A 7,524-nucleotide genomic window follows, 5' to 3' on the forward strand; every position below is an offset into this window, starting at 1 on the left:
GAATCTTTTGATTATTTAAATTTCTTATATAAAATTTATTATTATTACTACCACAGAACATGTATTATCATTTAAACAGTTATTATATTTATGTATTTTTTAAGTTTTTGGAACTATATATTATTAGTATAAATAATAATCTACACTTGAATATTTATATTCTTAATTATTATCTCACTGATTTTTATTCTAAAAATTATAATTATATAATTTCTTACTAGTTTATACACTTGAAAAACTATTTTTATAAGAAAATTTATATCTTAAAATCTTAGCTATATTTTCATTTTATATATTGATATTATAATCTATTACTGACATTAACCAATATGAAATAATATATTATAATATATAGAAACACATTAAATAAGATATCTTTTATATAATTTTATAATTTTATATCATTTATTTTTTCTATTTATATAAGTCTTCCAATTTAAGTAAAATAATATTTACGAAAACCTGTCTTATTATCAATTATCAAAGACTTCTTCTAGTAATATATTAATAAAGATTATTAAATTAAAAATATTTATATATTTATTATTTAAAATATTATTTATTAAATCTATTAATGACACCTCCTGCACCAACTTCTTAAATATTAATATTATATAAATAAATAAAAATATTTATCTTTTATAGAAATTATATATATAAAATTATTTAAAATATTATAAATTTTCTACCTGCAAGACCTTTTCTATGTTATATAACCCTAAAAATTCTTTATTAAAGTATAGTAGAATAATAGATTTATAATAATATAAAAATATATTGAAAAATATAATAACACACTTATCTGCATTATAATTAATATATATTTTAATATTATATATAATAGATAAATTTTTATTCTTTATGAATAGCCCTGCTAAATTATATTTTTAAATAATAAATCTTATTAAATATTATTTTAATAATTTTCATAATTGCTATCTTTCTATTATTATAGTAAATTAGATTTTGTTAATTTCTATAATATTAATCAAGCTAATGATTATCTTCTTAATATAATATTTGATTTTGATTATATATTTTAACTTACTAAAAGACTTATTTCATGAAATTTAAAAAACCAGATTATTATTTAGCTAGACAGTCTTTCTATAATAACTTACAAATTGTAAGAGAATTTCTGATAATATTTAAATTAATTATCTTATTAAGACCAGTGCTGAAGATACTATACAAAGATTGAATATTAATATTACTATTATTATAGATCAAAATTGCTTGATATATTAATTTTATTTTAGAAACTTAGCTAACAAAGCATAGAAGATCTAATAGATAATTACTTTATATGATTTTTATATATTAAAATCTTTTTTAGAACTATTTAAATGGTGTTTAAGTATATATATACTAATTACTAAATTTTAATTTGACATAAAATCAGCTTTAGAAATCTACTTTTATAATTTATTTTAATAATATAATTATAAAAATAAACTCAACTAGATGTCTATACGGGATGAAGAATTATTTAATATATATATATATATAAATATTTCAGTTAAGGCATTCTATACATACTTATAGATATATATAGGGCTAGACTCACTAGGCTAACTTATAAATAATATTATTTATTATTATCATTTAGATTCTACATTGATTCAAGATTCTTTTAAATAATATACTGGATAGTAAGTAAATATTTCAAGTTCTTTTATTCAATAATAATAATATTTATACTCTATAAAACAGTAATAATATTACATATATTTATGTAATAATAATATTCTTTTATTAATTATACAGAGGAGAATACTGCAGTGAGAATATTTATAGAAAAATTAATATAACTGAAAAAGTTTCACATCTTCCTAATAGTAAATCTAATAAAAAGAACTTGAATAAGTATATATTCTATATATATTAAATGCTCTCTGATCCATATAAATATAATATAAAGATAAATATAAAAAGATTTTAGGAATATAAATAATTTAAATATATTAATATAATTATAGAAATTATAAAATTTTATGTATATGCAAAATTCTGCTAGCTATTGGAATAATATTCTAGTTATTAAATCAATATTATATATTATTTAGCTGTTAGAACTGACCTAAATATATATAAGTAAATTAATTAATTAATTAAATTTATATATATATCATGACAGCCCTAGGGTACAGTAATATATAATATTAATTTATCTAAATTATAGTTTATCCTGATTAAAAAGATAAGCATGATTAAATGTTTTATTTTCTTATTCGACTACTTTATTCAGAGTATTTTAAGTATATATCATTATCTAAATCTTCTATAACAGAAGATTTAAGTTATATGAATGATCTTAGTATATATTAGATTACAACAACCTTTAATTAATTGTAATATTATAGACTAGTTATAAGAACCTATCAAACTATATTTATTACTATTAATGATTTATATGTATTAAACATATTATGTACAAAATCTTTTGCTAATTTATTTATTTACTTTATATTTAAGTATATAATCTCTCTCCTACTTTCTTTCCAATTATACATTTAATATTTTCTTAATATATAAGAAAAGATATCATGTTCTTTATATATTATAAATAAATATATATACTAGATATAACTTATGATATCTATTCTAATATTATAAGTAATATTTATAGCTAGTATATTTTTTATAATATATGCTGGATAATTATAGCAAGGTAAATATTAACATCAATAAACAAAGAATAAATAAGAATCAAGTTAAATCTATATATCAAATAAAATAGATTAAATAATAAATATTAAGGGGGACACTACCGCCACACCAGCCAGGCTTCCTCCACACCGGCCTCCGCTCATACCACACCCTCCAGCTACCTTCGACCTACCTTAGTAGGTAAGGCTTGCTCTTTATCAGGTAAGACTTACTTTTTTAAGCAGACAGAACCCCACTGCCTTCCTATTTTCGTATATTCTGCCTGAGGCGATAATAATCCTAAAATAGTAAGCAGTAAGATTCTGCCTGACTCAAAAAGCAAGCCTTATCTTAATCGGACGAAACCTTCCCGTTAATAGATGGTACCTTACCTTAAATAGAAGATAGAGAGTGTGGCATGAGTGGAGAACAATATAGAGGAAGCCTGGCTGGAATGGTAGTAGCGTCTCCTAATATTATCTCTAGTAAACAGAAAGTCACAGATTTCTATAAGTTATAATATATGTTGAACTTATATATAATAAAATATAAAATATATTTACTAAAAATCTTATATTACTCAGTTTTCAGAGATTTATAACCCTTGAATATTTTATATAGATTAAAGGAAAATAAGAAATATAATATATATAAGTTAATATACACATCATAAATGATTTAATAAATAAATATATTCTTTATATATATTAATCATATTATTGGATAAAGTTATTGCTTCAATTTTAGAGTAAGTCTTATTTATACTTTCTATATATATAAAGTTAAGCATGTTATATTCTGTATATTTATCTATAATAGTAAAGAATTTATTTATAAGAGACTATTTTTAAGGCTAAATTAATTTTTTATTATAACTATAAAAATATATTCTAAGTATATACTGTCATATTCTCTCTAGAAAAGTTAAATCTAACTAATAATTAAAATATGAATTATAATTATATAAGGATTTAATATATAGTATATAGATAATAATAATTATTTTAATCTTCTTATTTTTACCTATATTTAACTAAAATAAATTAGTTTATATTTAATATATACTAGAGCAATTATCTCTCTGGATATATTTTTTATATTTAATATATGAAAACAAACTTATAATAAATTAAAGTATATAATATTAATTATTTATCAATATATTTAATATATAGATACTATTATTATACTAGTTAGATATTCTTAATTTTAGTCTTTACTTATGCCACACTCTGCCTACTTTATTAGATTTTGTTTATTTAATATAAAATCTAGTTTATAAAAAAGCAGAATACTTTTACCTGTTTATTTTTGAAATTTTATGTCTCAAATATTAATCTTATATTTTGAATAAAAAAACTACCTGATTAAAAAGATAGTAAGTATTATTAAAAAAAACTATATTTTCAATGAATATAGTCTTATCTCCTTGAATAAATAAAGAGAGTAACATTAATAAAAACTAGTATAAAATAAACTTGGTTAGTATAATAATATTACCTTTTTATATTTGTTAATCATTTATCTTATATATTATATAATATATTAATATATACTCATCTCCCTTCTAAAGATTTCAAATATAATATAAGCGATATATTAAGCCTAAATAAAGAGTCATAAAATTTAAGAAATCTTATAAAGCTCTGGTAATACTTCTAGTATATTAATTATATATATTTATTTTTTTATATAAATTCTGAATAGAAATCAGATATATACTACATATATATAAAATTAGAAAAAATAAGTATTCTAAAATTCTAGTGAATATTATATTTTATTAAAAATATAGTAAAGATTTAATAATATTTTCAATTCAAAATTAACCTGGAATATATTTTACCTGGCTTATATATAGATTCTAAATCTTTTTTTTAAATATTTAGATATATAGAAATCTTGTATAGTTATTCTGAGCTATTTTTAGATTATATTTTATTAGATTAGTATAATTACTAATCTTACATAATAGTCTAAATTATCTGCTGATAAATCTTGCTATAATATTATATATTAATTAAGTTATACTAATAATCTTTTTATTAATAAATTTAAAAAAAATATTTAATATTTTGTAAAGTATTGTGCTCAACAGAGTATTTATCTAAGAATATAATATTATTTTAAAATTATTTTTAGACTTATATCATGCAGAATTTATAGTATTCTTTAGTACTTCTCTTAGATAAAGGTATTTTTAGTCTTTTATTTATATAATATATAAGAGCAGAGAATATGTTTAGTTATAATTTTCAATATTTCTATATTTATATTAGTATAGATAGTAGAAACTAGTACCTTCCAGATTATTTTTAGTGATTAGTATATTATCAAAAATATATAATAATAAATAAAATAACTTGATTTATAAGATGTATTAGAATAAAATAGAAATATTGACTATTTATAACCTTAAAAATATTCTTTAATATGTTTAAGGATAAATATAATAAAATATTTAAGAAAAATATATCTTGCTTGCAAGTATTAAATATAAGATTTATTTTCTCAAAATATTATTACTAATTATTTTATTCTCTATTTATAAATAGTAAAGTGTTTATAGATAGCCTGTAAATCATATAATAATACTAGCTAAGCTTTATAATAGAACTATTATTAATATAAACATTCTTATAATTAAGTTAGTACAAGAATTATAAGAATTTTTATTCTTATAATGTAATAGATTATTAAATACAAGATATTAAATCAACAAGTCAATTTATCTAAAAAATCTCTTTTTTATTTCAAGTTCAAGAAGAATAGCAGAGTGTATTTCAAGAAAAAGCTTTATAAAATAAATATAATTTATCTCTGTACTAAAAGATCTTATTTTAGTTATATAGTAGTTCATTAAAGAAATTAGGTTTCTTAATATATAAAACACAGAAATAAAATATCCTGAGACTTTAATTACCAATTATATAATATTAACTGGTTAATCTAGATATTTATCTTTAATTACTTGATTATGATTTTATTAATATCTAATAATTGATAATTAATTTATTTAAGAAATCTGTTTAGGTGTTAAGGGTGGAGTAAGAGACATGATAAGTTCGATTACTAAGTGCGAATCTAGCTACTATTCTATTTTGAACTGATCACTGCTCTCCTTAGGTACCGGAAGAAATAGTAAAATATATTATTAAAAATAGGTTATATGACTTTATCTATTTTATATAATTTATGACTATATATTATTCCTATAAATCATAGTAAGCTAGTTAATTTATTTTAATATTATCTTTTTCTAAAGACTGTATCCCCGTAGCTGTAGAGTAATTTATATAATTTTATATTTTTTCTAATTAAAAAATTAAGGAATTATAATAATCTAATTAATTAAAATAATAAAATCATAATCTTTTTTATTATTAATATAGAAGATATTTTCTATTCTAAAACTCTATCTGTAGAGATATAATTATATATATATATATATTATAACAGGCTGGTATAAAATAATAAATATAATTTTTATAATCTTATATTCTAAAAAATAAAAACTTACTTATAAATAACTTTATTATTTACTGTATTTAATTTATAATAATAAATTATATAAGATTAAAGATTTTTTTTATTTTTTTATAACCATCTCTTTTTTCTTTTTTATAATATATTATTATACTGGCTTATTTATTCAGTAACAGTAATTTATAATATTTTCTATATTATTTATATTTTTTATATAAAATAGCTTGCTTATATATTATTTTTATTATCTTATAAAAATAATTATTTAATATATTTTTCTTGCTGTTCTGCCTGGACGGTGGCTTATATAATAATATATATAATAAAAATTTATAATTTATACTTTATATAAGAAAATAATTATATTAAGCCGATTTTAAGTTTATATACAGCTTAGTTATATATTATATATATATTTATATTATATTATTTATTTTTTTCTTTTTTTTAAGAAATACATAGCTAAATATATTACTATTTATTAAGAAATTTATAGAAATAATTAATAAAATAATCTGTTCTTTTTATACTTTATATATTATTTATATTTATATTATTATTTATATTACTATCTATACTATTATTATTATTATTATTATTATTATTATTATTATTATTATTATTATTATTATTATTATTATTATTATTATTATTATTATTATTATTATTATTATTATTATTATTATTATTATTATTATTATTATTGTTATTATTATTATTATTTTCTTTTTTCTATATATTACAGCTGTTTCATATACCTCTGATATTTTTAATATTTTATTTTTATAAATTTTATTCTAATATCAATCTTCACAGTATAGTCCCTGCTGAATATATTAAATATAATTATTATTTAGTTTATTATTATTCCTGTATGTCAGTAATTAATTTCCTTATATTAAATATATTAAATATAATATTAAATAATATAATATAATAAATTTCTGGTAAGTATTCCTACTTAATAGTTATTATTATAAAGATTTATTATTACTACTAAATATAATCTAGTAATATCTTATACTAGATTAGACTTAAATAATAATATATATATAATCTGCCAGTTCTAGGAATCTTATAAAAAATAATAAGTTGATATAATTTATTATTATTATTTTTTTATTTATATCCGGGGTGCCTTGTTCAAGTATATATAATATTATAAAAATAATATAAAAAAATATAAAAATATAAATTAACTAACTTATAATATTAATTATTTTTTTAATTAGATATTTATGTATAGTGAGATAAGTAATTAAATATATTTTCTTATTTTTCTTTATTTTTTTTATAAATAATTAATTATTAAATACTAATAATTATATTTATATATAATAGATCCTTGTAGAGCATGACTAATAGAATATATAATATTAATTATTTATA

The sequence above is a fragment of the Aspergillus luchuensis genome, chromosome 2 (assembly GCF_016861625.1).
Source record: "Aspergillus luchuensis IFO 4308 DNA, chromosome 2, nearly complete sequence".
In the NCBI taxonomy this organism is placed as follows: Eukaryota; Fungi; Ascomycota; class Eurotiomycetes; order Eurotiales; family Aspergillaceae; genus Aspergillus; species Aspergillus luchuensis.